The sequence below is a fragment of the Diceros bicornis genome, chromosome 29, assembly GCF_020826845.1.
Source record: "Diceros bicornis minor isolate mBicDic1 chromosome 29, mDicBic1.mat.cur, whole genome shotgun sequence".
NCBI classification, from domain to species: Eukaryota; Metazoa; Chordata; class Mammalia; order Perissodactyla; family Rhinocerotidae; genus Diceros; species Diceros bicornis.
In genome coordinates this window covers 16,262,518-16,277,329 of record NC_080768.1, presented here as the reverse complement: position 1 = coordinate 16,277,329, position 14,812 = coordinate 16,262,518, and the positions used below count along the sequence as shown (strand labels likewise).

Below are 14,812 nucleotides of genomic sequence, written 5' to 3'. Positions count from 1 at the left end.
TAAAATAGAACCATCCTAACAGTGTACTGTAATAAAAGTTTTGTAAATGTGGTTCTCTCTCTCCAAAAATATCATATGGCACTAAACTCACCCTTCTTCTTGTGATGATGTGAGATGGTACAATGCCTACGTGATGAGATGAAGTGAGGTGAATGACTCAGCATTGTGACCTAGCATTATTTTCAGAGGGCAATTGACCATGAGTAACTGAAACCATGGAAAGTGAAAGCAAGGATAAGGGGGAACTACTGTAATAGGAAAGTGTTTTGTTTTGTCTTCAAAGCCTTTCACAGAGTAGATTTAAAGGTTTATGGAAGATGAACAAAATTATCTGGTGAAAGTTGCATCCTGTGACCTCAGGCTGACCTCAGGAAAGGATGAGTGGATTTGATCAAGACATGGTCTTTCTCGAGGTGTTTGCATCTTGAGAGAGGAGCCTGGAGAGGCAGCTATGGAAGGTTTGTTTTAGATGTTAGGGGAGGGAAGATGTTAGAATACTCCTCCATTTACATTTTGTTGAACCACTGTTGTCTAGGGGGAAATATGAAAAAGAAAAGATCATTACAATGTCTGTTATAGTGCACATCACACTGAATGCAATGATTTGATGATCTTTAATTCCAGGGCAAGAACCACGAGTTCCTCTAGCCAAAGGCCCTGTATTATTGGTCTTTCTATCCCAAGGACCTAGAACAGTGCCTGGCCCATGGTGCATTTATTTTTTTATTTTTTTATTTTTATAATTTTATTTATTTATTTATTTTTCCCCCAAAGCCCCAGTAGATAGTTGTATGTCATAGCTGCACACCCTTCTAGCTGCTGTATGTGGGACGCGGCCTCAGCATGGCCGGAGAAGCAGTGCCTCGGTGTGCGCCCGGATCCGAACCCAGGCCACCAGCAGCGGAGCACTCACACGTAACCGCTAAGCCACGGGGCCGGCCCGCCCCCCATGGTGCATTTAAATAAATGTTTGCTCAATAATTCTTTGAACATTTAAGACATTTTTCCATGGCCTTCGATCTGGAGGTTAAAATGTGATTTTCAAGTGCTTGTACATAAAAAGTCTTTATTCATAACTATAGGGGTGATATTCTAATTTCTGGAGAGGAAGACCAAACCTACAAGGTTATTGTGGCATTGATTATAATGACGGGTAATTATCTGTTCTCTTCTGTAAATGTCTGTTGCCTGGATGCACTAATGCCAGCGCCCCCTCCTGGGTGTGCCTTCTTACCTCCACCACTGGGGGTCAGCACAGATAAGGAAATAACTCCATCAGCTTACACCCTGTAGGATCCCCCCACACCCGTTTACATACAAAATAGCCCTTTGCTTTTAAACATTATTATATAGCAAATGGTTGCGATATGCAACCATTTTAGGTTTTAGGATTACTTTTCCCATATCTATAGACAAGCGCAGTGATTATCTTAGGCATAATCCTATGGCAGAGTCTCATCTGCCACAAGTGAGGGCTTAGTCTAAGGTTCCTTCCAGCTCTAAGATTGATGGTTTCCCGGGTTGATCCTCTCTCTGCCGCCCACTTCATTTTTGGTTTTTAAAGTGTGTTTAAGTGTTTTAAAGACGGTCAGGTTCACCTTCAGGTCAGGGTGGCTGAAGCCCCAGAGCAGATCAGGGTAGGGGGAAGAAGAGCCCATGACCGTAATGAGACCTCTCATTGTATACTGAACTTATTTTTCCTGTTTTTTAAATTTGCGTTTCTCTTTTAATCCCCTCCTGCTCCAACTCTCAAAAAATTAGCCAGGAATTAAACACAAAGAGCCAAGGCAAGCTAGCCCAAGAGTAGCAGGCTCCTTCCCACAGGGACCACAGTCTGGGCTCTGGGGTGTCCACTCAGAGCCGGGCGGTAAAAGCTGGTGCAGAATAAGGTGGTTCCAGAGCTGGTAGTAACCTGACTCAGAGGCTTTCTGCAATGGGGCACCCCTAACAGTCCAGGCTGTGTAAGAAGTAGTGTTTGTTGGCCTTGTCAAAGAGCTCCTTCCCACGGGCATCCAGGAACTGGGCTGCATGTGCCCCATAGAAGGCCAAGCCTACGGCCTCAGGTCCGGACAAGGTGCCCAGGTGACAGAAAGCAGCCCATGGCCTGGCCATGGCTGTGGATGTCTGTGACACCATTTTCTGAAGCTTAAATCCAGGCAGCGGTCTGACCAGAGGAACGTGTTTATGAATCTCATGTGAAAAATTTGAGATGGGGAGTGTCCAGGAAAATCTGGTATGGGCAGTCCTCAGCCCAGTGGTCAGCTGTAGGGGGCTATTTGCACTTTCTCTTGTTCATTGTAATCTTTGATGTCCAGGTTAGCAACAGCTTTGTGCTTCTGGTCTGCTTCTCTTCCTTGTGCATTTTCCATAAGAAGCTTCCTGCAACCTGTCTCTCAACAGGCCGCAGGCCATTCGGTAAATTTTATCCATGAGAACGAGGCTTCATAAAGGGAATTTAGACACTAAAATAGAGGGAAGAGCAAAGGGACCACTACCTCAAGGAACAAAACAAAACAAAGCCAAAAACCTCTTGAATAGGAGTTTAGGTTATACTGTAAACGTGTGGAGAATACTTGCACCTTAAGAAAAGCTCTTAAAAGCTTGCTGATGGAGGACTCCGGTGAGACTGTGCTGACGATGGGGTCCTTCTTGGAAGGCGCTGCTCCTTCTACTTCCTGGGTTTGTTCTTTCCTCTTTTGCATACCCCTAAAAGCAGAGCCTGAGGGAAGGCCTGGGGTGTGGGTGGTTTATTTGGGAAGTGATTCCAGGAAGGGAGAGAGAGGCAGGGAAGGAAGAAAAGCCAAGATCAGGGTGTGCTATTGAGGTTGCTGCTGGCAACAGTGGGCTGGTTTCTACCAGGGTCTCAAAAGAAGCTCATGGAAAGCTGTCCAGAACTATCTACCCCTCCAAAACGCGAGACTTGAGCATTTGCTCACCTGCTCCTGCCCTCTATTAGTTGAGGCTTCCTCTGAGGCTGTTAACTTCAAGGTATTTTCTGAGCTGCGTTTGTGTGTGGCAATCTCCTACAATGTTGGAGAGGGCCCCGGGGCAGAAAGTTGAGCTTGAGCTTGAGATAGGATGCTGGCAGCACAAGGAAAACCCATGCTTCCGTGGAACCGTCCACTGTGGCTGAGACTGAAATGAAAGGTGGGCTGAGAGGACATGATGCACCATTGGGTTGAGCAGTTGACTTGGGCAAGGAGGCCCCTGTCTGGATCCTGAGCTTCCGAAGGTGCCTCTCTGGCCTTCCTCTGACGGTACTCCTTCCTACCTAGAACTTGTACCATCTCTTCTAGATCATAATCTAGGTACTCAGAACCCTGTCCAAAATGGCCCTGAGCCTGCGTGACCTCTTCCCTGGGTCTATCTTCAAAGAGCAGGCTGTGCTGGCCCAAAGGGTATCCAAGGTACTGCTTCCTGAAGGGAGTGAGCATGTCTGGACAGAGCTTGAATCGTGCTTAGGGAGTCCACAGGGGGATGCAAGGCCCCTCATGTGAGGAATAGGGTTGGGGTGAAAGGGAAAGAGATTGGTCCAGGGCTGGAGGCCAGCTTTCCCTCTCTCTCCACATTCCTGTACAGAACACCAAGGAATCTGAGAATTCTAAATTCAACCTTGGCCTTGTAGGTCATTACTATGGTATATTTGTCCAGGTAGGAGAACAGAACATGTTTTATTTCACCATTTGTTAGCTTGATTTATAACTCATAATTATTTAGATGCAAGGCAAATGTGGGCTGGAAGTCAAATTCCATCATGTTCCAATTTTTGTGGCTTTGAACTAAGAAAAAGGAACCTTGGAAAATAGGCTTTCTATGCTTGGGTGATTTCATAGAATTCTCAAGTTCATTAGCTTCTGTGATGAAATCATGGTTGTTACCAGAATAAACTTTATATTGTCTTTAAAAATCTAGGGATTTTATTTAGGTCAGCAACCAGAAGGCACTAGATTCAGTGAATCAAAGGATATGAGTGACTAAAGCAGGAGAATTATTACCCGAGGGTTGAATCTCAGATATTCCATGTGAAAACTTTCCTCTGGGCTCAGTGCTGGCTGCAGGTGGGGCAGGAGAGCACCAGAAGAAATGCATATCTGGGACGGTAAGAAATAGGGGAAGAAAAGCAGAGAGAAATGGGCCCTATTTTAGGCAAAGATGAATCTTGCAAGAAGAGAAGAAATTTTAGAAGAAAAAAAAGAAATATTGACCATGGGGTTGAAGAGGAGATCGCAGAAACTGAATGGCAAAGAGAAAGAACCACTTTAGCAATGTAAAAATACATATCAGAAATTGTACCCATATCTTACACCATATACAAAAATCAACTCAAAGTGGGTTAAAGGCTTAAATGTTGACCTGAAACTGTAAAACTCTTAGAAGAAAACATAGGGGAAAATCTTCACATCATTGGTCTTGGCAATGATTTCTTGGATATGACACCAAAAGCTTAGGCAACAAAAGCAAAGATAGACAAATGGGACTACATCAAACCAAAAAGCTTCTGCACAGCAAAGAAAAAAATAACAGAGTGAAAAGGCAACCTACAGAATGGAAGAAAATATTTGCAAGCCGTAGATCACAGAAGGGATTAATTTCCAAAATATATAAGGAACTCATACAACTCAATAGCAAAAAAAAAAAAAAAAATGAATAGTCTGATTAAAAAATGGGCTAAAGACTTGCATAGACATTTCTCCAAAAAAGACATACAAATGGCCAACAGGTATACAAAAAGATGCTCAATGTCACTAATCATCAAGAAAATGCAAGTCAAAACCACAATGAGATATCACTTCACACCTGTTAAGATGGTTATTAAAAAAAAAAAGAAAAGAAAAGATAGCAAGGATTGGCAAGGATGTAGAGAAGTTGGAACTTTTGTACATAACTTATGGGAAAGCAAAATGCAGGTGCTATGGAAAACAGTATGGAGGTCCCTCAAAACATTAAAAATAGAACTACAGTATGGTAGTGGGATCCAAAAATTCCACTTCTGGATATTTATCCAAAAGAATTGAAATCAGAATCATGAAGAGATATTAGCACTCCCATGTTCCTTGCAGCATTATTCACAATAGCCAAGATGTAGAAACAACCTAAATACCCATCGACAGACAAATGGATAAAGAAAATGTGGTATATCCATACAATGGAATATGATTCTGCCTTTAAAAAGAAGGAAATCCTGTAATATATGACAACATGGATGAACCTTGAGGCCATTATGCTAAGTGAAATAAACCAGTCACAAAAAGGACAAATACTGCATGATTCCACTTATATGAGGTATTTAAAATAGTCAGACTCATAGAAGGAGAGAATAGAATGGTGGTTGCCAGGGGCTAGAGGGAGGGGGAAATGAAGAATTGCTAATCAACAGGCATAAAGTTTCAATTATGCAAAATGAATAAGTCCTAAAGATCTGCTGTACAACATGGTGCCTGTAGGTAACAATACTGTATTGTACACTTAACAGTCTGTTATGGGGTAGATCTCATGTTAAGTGTTCTTACCACAATAGAATTTTAAAAAAATTATATCAATGTCATTTCCTTTCACATCTCCAGCATCTGGTATTCTTTTGAGAAGCTGGATATGAGGTAGGAATCTTTCTTTGAGTCTATTATTATTATTATTATTATTGTTGTTATTTTAAATAGTAGATGACAATTATTGAGTACTCACTATGTATCAAGCTCTCTTCCAAGACCTTTGCATATATTGTCTCCAACCCTAAGTCTTAGGTATTATTATTGCCCCACTGTATAGATGAAGAGACTGAGGCACAGAGAGGCTAGGTAACTTGACCACAGTCCAGCAGCAAACAAATGATGGAGCCCAGATGTGAAATGGGTAGTATCTTTCTATTATATGCAGTTCTACTATATCCAGTATTTTCCTATATTCATTTTATTGTGAATATGCCTATTTCCAAAAGGGTTTTGAAGCTACTTTAAAGCTTTTTTTTTTAACTTTAAGATTTCAGAGCTTAGCTGTTGGATAATGAGTGAATTTGGCAAGCATTTGGTGAGGACACACTGTCTGTTGGCACTGTGAGACACATAAGGATGACACAACAATGAACAGGCAGGAGTTAATAGTAATTGATACCTAAGTCACTGAACAGATTATAACATAAGGCAGAGAGTGGCAAATGTTCAAAAAAAAGAGGCACAAAGTGATATAAGTATGCAAAAGTGAGGAAGATTATCTTTTGGGGTTGTGAAAGGATTAAGGGAGTGTCTGGGTAGACACTCCCATAGTCCCTTTGCCCCTGGTCTGGGCCTTGAAAGATGGGTAAGGTTTTGACAGTAGGAGATTGAATTTTGTGGTTCTGGCCATGTCAATAGATTGTACTCATATGTATTCTTATGTCTACCAAGATTTATTCTTAGTACGTATTTTGAAAGTTTTTTTTTTTTTTCTGCTGAGGAAGATTCACCCTGAGCTAACATCCGCACTAATCTTCCTCTATTGTGTATGTGGGTTGCTGCCACAGCATGGCCACCAATGAGTGGTGTAGGTCCGCACCCAAGACCTGACCCTGTGAACTCTGGCCACCAAAGCAGAGCACATGGAACTTAACCACTAGGCCACGGGGCCAGCCCCTTAAAAGTATTTTTTGAGCGCCTACTGTGTACTCTGTGCTTAGCTAGGCCCAGAGATGTAGGAAACATACAACACAGTCTCTGCCCTCAAGTAACTTGCACTCTGAAATAGGAAACAAATATGGATATAAATATAATATAGTGTGATAGACATCTGCAACAAGTAATCATCATTCTTTATTCTATTTTATGGAATTTTAAACTTTAATTTTCTTTAAATTTCTTTAATTTTTAAAATTCTTTAATTTTCTTCCTCTTCCTGCCGCAAAACCCATTACATAATCTTAGAGGAATTTTCAGTTTGTCATCTTCATATAAGCTGCAGTAGCCTCTGCTGGTGAAATATTGTTTTGTAACTAATGGAATAGTCCAGACCATAGGGAGAGCAGAGCATTATTTTAGAGCTGTAAAAGGTACAATTCACAAATCTCAGAAAAGAGAAGGAAGTTCTATGGTGGAGGAATAAGAAGAAGGCATCCAAACTGTTCTCGTAAAGCTAGTAAAGTTCTCCAAATATCTTGTAGGCATAAGGCTCTAGGTTTATGCCAACAAATCCTCACGCCACAAAACTGACACCCTTCCAATCCTTTGTGTCATAACAAAAATTTCCAATTCAGTCTCTTCCAAGACTACTTTCTATAGCTGCATTTTTCCAATTTGTCAGGCGAGCAAAGAAATGGCGGGAAAGGGGACTAACATTTGCTGAAGGCCACCTGCTCTGAGGACCAGGCACTGCTCATGGCATTTGTGTTGGTTCTCTTTTATCCCCACATCAACCATATATGTATGTTAATCTCCACTTTACAGATGAGGAAATTCAAACTCTGGGAGAGTACATAATCTACCCAAAGTCATGCAGTTTATATGTGTAAGGGCTGGAATTATAATCCAGCCTGTGTGATTCTTGGGTCCCACTCTGCCATATAGTTTCCATTTTACTTTGCAATCAATGTAACTGGGATATTTCTGCCCTAAAATAATAAGTATTATAACATAAATAACATTTATGTTATATTGTTATACATTATGTTATACATTATGTTATATTGTTATACATTGTTATACATTAAATAAGTATTATAATATAAATAACAGCTATTAGGTTCTTTAAGATTAACCCAGTATGATAAAATAAAACAGAAATAAGTTGAATTGCTATGGAGTTGCTACTTCTGAATTTAAAACTCGAGATGAAGTAGATGTTCAAAAAGATCTCTATAATCTTCACTTGAATAATACATCTTTTTTGATCAAACAATACATACGTTTACATATGGGCAAATAAAACTCACCTTAAAATGCTAATGTCGGGCCACCCCGTGACTTAGCGGTTAAGTGCGCACGCTCCGCTACAGGCGGCCAGGGGTTTGGATCCCGGGCGCGCACCAACGCACTGCTTCTCCCGCCATGCTGAGGCCGCGTCCCACATGCAGCAACTAGAAGGATGTGCAGCTATGACCTACAACTATCTACTGGGGCTTTGGGGGGAAAATAAATAAATAAATTAATTAATTTTAAAAAATGCTAATGTCATTTTGTCTGCTAGTTCTTGAAGCAAAAAAAAAATGATGCTGAACTTTTGACTATTAGGCAGCAACACAATGTTTCAGGGAAACCAATTGACTTGAATAAGTAAATAAGATTTCCAAAGAAGAGTGAGTCATAAATCTACATACAGCATGGAATGGCAATTAGTGTGTTCAAACTCCAGCTGCATCAAAATTTTGACAGGAAAACTGAGTTATATGTAAAAAATAGTATTTTTAGCAGAATCTGATCTGGAAGTCAGAGACTACTTCCATGAACCATTTTTGTTTATTCATTTGTTTATTCTCCACATTCTTCCAAAAAATATCTAATATTAAACTGCTTAATTTGTTTTCAACAGTGTGACTTTGGGAAAAATTGTTTATATATCTTAGGTTTCCTAGCACCATATTTTCTTTTGTCTTCCTAAAAATACTGTAAATAGCAGCAAAAATTCCTGGTGGACTCAATTGCATGTAATATTTTTTTTTTGTCTTTTGTTGCTTGTTTGCTTTCCTTCATACTCTTTCCCACTTCTAATAGCTGCTTAATTATCGAACCCTTGGCATATCAACCCCTCTTGGTTTGCATCTGGAACATTCATAATTACCTCAGTTTTCCATTCCAAGCATGCAATTATCCTTGTTCTCCATTTCAAAATGTATTTACCTCTGACAGAATCTTAACAAATAAAGGGACCGGGTCCAGTGGTACATATGAGGCAGGAGACATGATGTTTTTCAAATTAAAAACTAAAAGTTTTTGGACACCAAAAGCACAGGCAACAAAAGAAAAATAGGTAAATTGGATTTCATCAAAATTGAAAACTTTTTGCATCAAAGGACACTATCAACAGAGTGGAAAGGGAACGCACAGAATGGGAGAAATTTATTTACAAATCATATATCTGATAAGGGATTAATATCTAGGATATACAAAGAATTCCTACAACTCAACAACAACAACAAATTTAAAAATGGGCAAAGGACGTGTATAGATATTTCTCCAAAGAAGATATGCAAATGGCCAAGAAGAACAGAGTCAACATCACTAGCTACTAGGGAAATGAAAATAATAACCATAATGTGATACCACTTCACGCCCATTAGGATGGCTATTACAAAAAAAAAAAAAACAAAACAAAACAGAAAATACCAAGTGTTGGCGAGGATGTGGTAAAATTGGAACACATACATTGCTGGTAGGGATGTAAAATGGTGCAGCCACTGTTGAAACTGGTATGGCAGTTGCTCAAAAAAAACAACATAGAATTACCATATGAGCCAGCAATTCTACTTCTCGGTATATACCCCGAGGAATTGAAAGCAAGGACTCAAACAGATATTTGTAAATACGTACTCAAAGCAGCATTATTCCCCATAGCCAAAAGATGGAAGCACCCAAGTGGCCATCAACAGATGAATGGATAAACAAAATGTGGTACATACATAAAATGAAATATTATTCAGCCTTAAAAAGGAAGGAAATTCTGACACATGGTACAATATGGATGAACATGGTCATTATGCTAAGTGAAAGAAGCCAGATGCAAAAGGCCCATCCATGTCCATTCAATCCTATTAGCAGTGTAACAAATGTGTTGTGGGTTAGCATTGAAAAGAGGAGAACTGTATTAATTTGTCAGCTGAACCAGCATTACAACAGCTTATGAAGAGTTTCCAATTGTTTGGGTTTAAACGGGGCAACATAAAACACTTAATGAAAAACTTTCACAGAACTTGGACTATTTTCAGCAGCTTAGCTCTGTGGAATAACTTTGATACCACAACAACTCTAAAAATAAAACCATTTTTAACTTAAAGCTGTTCTTTCAGTTGCTGTTTTAAACCTTATCCCCAGAGCTGAGATGCTGTTTAGTAAAATGCGGCTACAGCCTCCTCAACAACAAGGTTCAAAATTGTCACATGTTTCCTGGTGATGAATCTATTTTTTATCTTTGAATTTACAATGATAGCTGTAAAAGTGATTGCAAATAGTATTACTATAATTCAATTTCTAGTAGAATGATTTTTATTTGTATATGTTAATTGGAGCTATAATATTTCTAATAATATTACCAGAATTTATTTTGTGCTCTATAATGATGATACCAATAAACAATTCTCAGCAATATTTTGCCATATTTCAGACTATTAAACTATCTGTGTTTTAAAACTACGGCATTAAAATATACCCACAATAATACCGTTATAATATCCATGTCTTTAAAACTCATGTAAATAACTATGATATAAACATCTTTCTCTAAAAAGGAGACTTTTATTTCTATCAGAATAGAGCCTGGTTTCTTTGATTGGAACTGTGATTCTCAAATTGTGTGCTGAAGCACCCTGGGGTGACATTAAACTTATAGGGGCATTGTGGGTGTTTCTTAGATACCACATGAACTGCTACCAAGTTATTTAGACCTAACTACTTAATAAAGAGAATTGTTAGGTATGTCTTTTGGCCTGAGGACACCAGGAATCGGGTAGGTTTGGGAATCTCTGGATTAGAAAGATTAGTGGACGTGAAATATAAGATAATCGAAAATTAGTTATTTAGTATGACCTTATTTTACAGATGAGAAAACTGAGGTCCAGCATGGTTAAAACCCTAGAACTAGTGAGACCTAAATACCTAGGCTCCTAGCTCCCATGCCAGGGCTATAAGTGAAAGATCTGATGAACCTGATGTTCTGTTGACGTTTCCATTCTCATGCTGTTCCTCTCTCTCTCTCAGCTTTTTGTCAGTAGATCCAGGCTTTGCAGCCCCAGCTTGACCGTATACCAGCTGAATAGCTTAAGCCAAAGTTCCTTAGCTTCCTCTGCGAACCTCTGCAAACCCTAGCTTCCTCATTTGCAAAATAACTGGGATGGTGATAGTAACAAATAATAGGTAAAAATTGAGTTAATTCTAGAATCAGTAGAAATAATGCACTGAAAAAGCCTTGTAAACTGCCAAGTGCTTTATAAATTATTGATTTTCATTAAATAGTGTTTAAACATCTACTATGTGCCAAGTACTGGGGAGACAAAAAGAAAATCAAAATCACCTCTGTGTTTAAGAGGCTTATCTCTCCTGGAGGGGAGAAATATAAACGATTTTAATAAAAATTGGTAAGTATCATTAATGGAGGTAATGACCAAGTATAATGTGAACAGAGAAGAGGGCCCACCTGAGGGCTCGGGAAGTCCTCACAGAAGACGCAGGGCTTCAGGTCTGAGTGGGAGAGTGAGTAGGGGATGGGTGGGGGAGGGAGAGCAGTCCAGGGAGTGGGAACAGCCTGGACCAAGGAGAGAGGTGAAGGAACAGAGTGCCTTCAAGAAACGGCATATCAGGGCTGGACCCATGCGTGGCTTAGCGGTTGAATGTGCGCGCTCCGCTGCTGGCGGCCCGGGGTTCGGATCCCAGGCGCGCACCGACGCACCGCTTCTCTGGCCATGCTGAGGCCGCGTCCCACATACAGCAACTAGAAGGATGTGCATCTATGACATACAACTATCTACTGCGGCTTTGGGGGAAAAAATAAATAATAAATAAAATTTAAAAAACTTAAAAAAGAAACGGCATATCATTCCACACGGCTGGAGAGAGAAGGGTGGGAACAGGAGATGGTAGGTTACAGGCGGGAGATTAAACGTGTGTATTGCATCCTGGTCATAAAGGGCCTGGTATTCCTTTCAAAGGAGTGAACGTTACCCTGGACAATTATTTAAGGGTTTAAAGTGAGAAGCGATGCAAGCTGATGTGTAAATTTGAAGAGTACGCTTTATCCTTTACTGATAAGGAAACTTTGGTTTGTTAGTTTCAAGAATCATGGGGCTGCGTCTGTATAACTCCTTTTGTACGGCAACTTACTCCAATGAGAAACAGTCCGTAGTAAATGTTTTAATGATTATGTGTATGGCAAAGTGGTAGTATATTCCTGGTCATTACTTGTTTTTGTTTTTGTTTTTTTAAATTTTTGTTTATTTGTTTTAGTTCATGGACTTCATTATGGGGAATTTCAAGTGTATACAAAATTAGACACAACAGAATAATGTACTTTCGTGTCCCCCTCACCCACTCCAACAACTAGCATCATCTGGCCTTTCCATTTTAAACTGTAAAGAAAAGGTGTCCTCAGCAATTCTCTAGAATCAGGAAAGATAAAATCTCTCACACAGTTCCCTGGTTATCGGGTAAGATCAGCTTCTCCGCCCTCCCAGGTAATCAGGTGACCATTGCCTGCTGCCAACCAGCCAGCCTCAGGAACTGCATACTACAGTACTATCCTTGCCCCCAGCAAGGCGAAGCGTGGCTTCCAGAGCCTGTCTGGACAGAGGGCTCCACTGACTTTTTAGAGAGATGCTGCCCTCTTGTTTTCTGTCTCCATCTTTCACATTTGTTGCTTCCTCTCAACATCGCACATTCGCTTTGGTCGGCGGGGGGAGTAAACCATGGGTGAGTTCAGGCCTCGATATCCCTAGGAGGAAGCCGGGTTCAAACTGGACAGAGAGGTGGCACGTGTTGCATCAGTTCAAGGCACCACACAGCAGAACACCTTGGGGTAGACGGCACGTCACTCCCTCCTTCACTGCGGGCAGACCTGATGAATTAGCCTCTGCAGCTGGACTCTGGGAACTGGGCTGATTCAACTCCTAGATCAGAGAGCTGGCACCACAGCTTAGTTATTATTTATTTAGTGTTTATTATTAGTATATGTAGGTATTGCATTAAATATGTTAATCCACATCATTGCCCTTTGAGTTAAGTTCTAACATTATCACCATTTTATAGATGAGAAAACTGAGGCTTGTAGAGAAGCTAAATAGTTTCTCCCAAGTGACACAGGCTGTAAGTGGCAGAGCTGGCATTTGAATTCAGCTTTGAGTTCCAAAGCCCCAGTTCCTCGCTGGAGGGATGGGAGCAAGAAGAGAGGTTCTGCAGGAAGCCCCCAGTGCCCTCTATGTGTCTCACATCACTGTCTGTGTGGTTATCTCTCTTGATCCAGGATATATCAGTGCTGAGTTGTTTTAAAACTCCTAACCAAAACAGGCTGAATGTACATAGTTACTCACTGAGTAACTTGACCTATACTTTCTCATGTTGTCGTTGGTATTTGAATGGTTATCAGGTACTTTCACATTCATGATCTCACTTGCTTCTCTAGAACTGAAATAGGTTAATGTACTTCTTGAACCCAACATGGAGACTTAAAAAGGTAAAGTGCATACAATATAAGACAATGACCATTGATTTCTACATTGAAAGTTCTTTTTTTTTTTTTTAATTTTATTTATTTATTTTTTTTTTCCCCAAAGCCCCAGTAGATAGTTGTATGTCATAGCTGCACATCCTTCTAGTTGCTACATTGAAAGTTCTTGGTGAAACCTACGTCGAATTCCTCTCTAACAAATTTAGAACTCTCCATGGCTTAGATGAGCCTGAAGTCTGCTGCTCAGTGATGTGCTGGCTGGTTTATACTGGCTCGTGAGAACTGGTTGTGTACACCTCTTCCCAACTCTGCATTCAATGAAGTCATGTCAATTGGCCATGATGGAAGTATTTACACAATGTGTATTAGTTTCTTAGGGCTGCCTTAACAAAATACCACAAAGTACCACAACTGAGAGTTAACTATTATTATTTTATGTATTTATTATGTAGTATTATTTTCTTAACCAATATAACCAATGCAACTAATTGATATTATAAAGATAATATCTGTGATATAAATGTACTGTATTCTTTTACAGTTCAAGTGTCTAGAAGTCTGAAATTAAGGTGTCAACAGGGCTATGTTCCCTCTGAGATTCTGGGGAGAATTCTTCCTTGCCTCTTCCTAGCTTCTGGTGGTGGCTGTCAATCCTTGGCATTCCTTGGCTTGTAGATGTGTCACTCCAATCTCCTCCTCTGTAGTCACTTCCATTCTCCCTGTGTGTCTCTGTGTCTCTTCTCCTCTTCTTATAAGGAGACCAGTAATATTGGATTAAGTGCCCACCCTACTCCAGTATGACCTAATCTTAACTAATTACATCTACAATGACCTTATTTCCAAATAAGGTCACATTCTGAGGTACTGAGGGTTAGAGCTTCAACATATATTTTGGGGGGACACAGTCAACCTATAACATCATGCAAATCAGCAAATGCTACAAATCAGGAATTTTTTTTTTTAAGAGGTGGTTTCCAGCATAACACTGTGTTGGTCTATCACATGATATCAGAAGAGGACTACTTACCTCAAATATCACTTTTCCATGGGAGTTTTTCATCACAAATTTCCTCATAGTCCAAATGGACTGTACCTTGCCTGGCAGAGTAAGAATTAAAAGTGGCAGCATGCTAGTGGGATTTGACAGCCATTTCTCAGCCCTTTAAAAATTTCTTATATGTATTTCCATTATTTAAAAAATAGAAAAATACAGAAAAGTAGAAAGAGAAGTTAAAAATAAATCATTTTTAGCTTTATCATCCAAAGAGACCTATGATGAATTCTTGATGAATTTTCTTCAAAATAATTTTGGAACATTTCTTTTTTTGCCATTTATATTTCTTTTCTTTCTCTCTTTTTTTTTTTCCTAAGGAAGATTCACCCTGAGCTAACATCTGTTGCCAATCTTCTTCTTTTGCTTGAGGAAGATTGTCCCTGAGTTAACATCTGTGCCAATCTTCCTCCATTTTGTATGTGGGTC

General features: G+C 39.9%; 1 pseudogene; it reads right to left on the bottom strand.

The window, feature by feature from the left end:
- Nucleotides 1-1,768: 1,768 nt before the first annotated feature.
- On the bottom strand, nucleotides 1,769-2,112 carry LOC131393872 (transmembrane protein 256-like; annotated as a pseudogene).
- Between the last annotated feature and the right edge of the window lie 12,700 nt (nucleotides 2,113-14,812).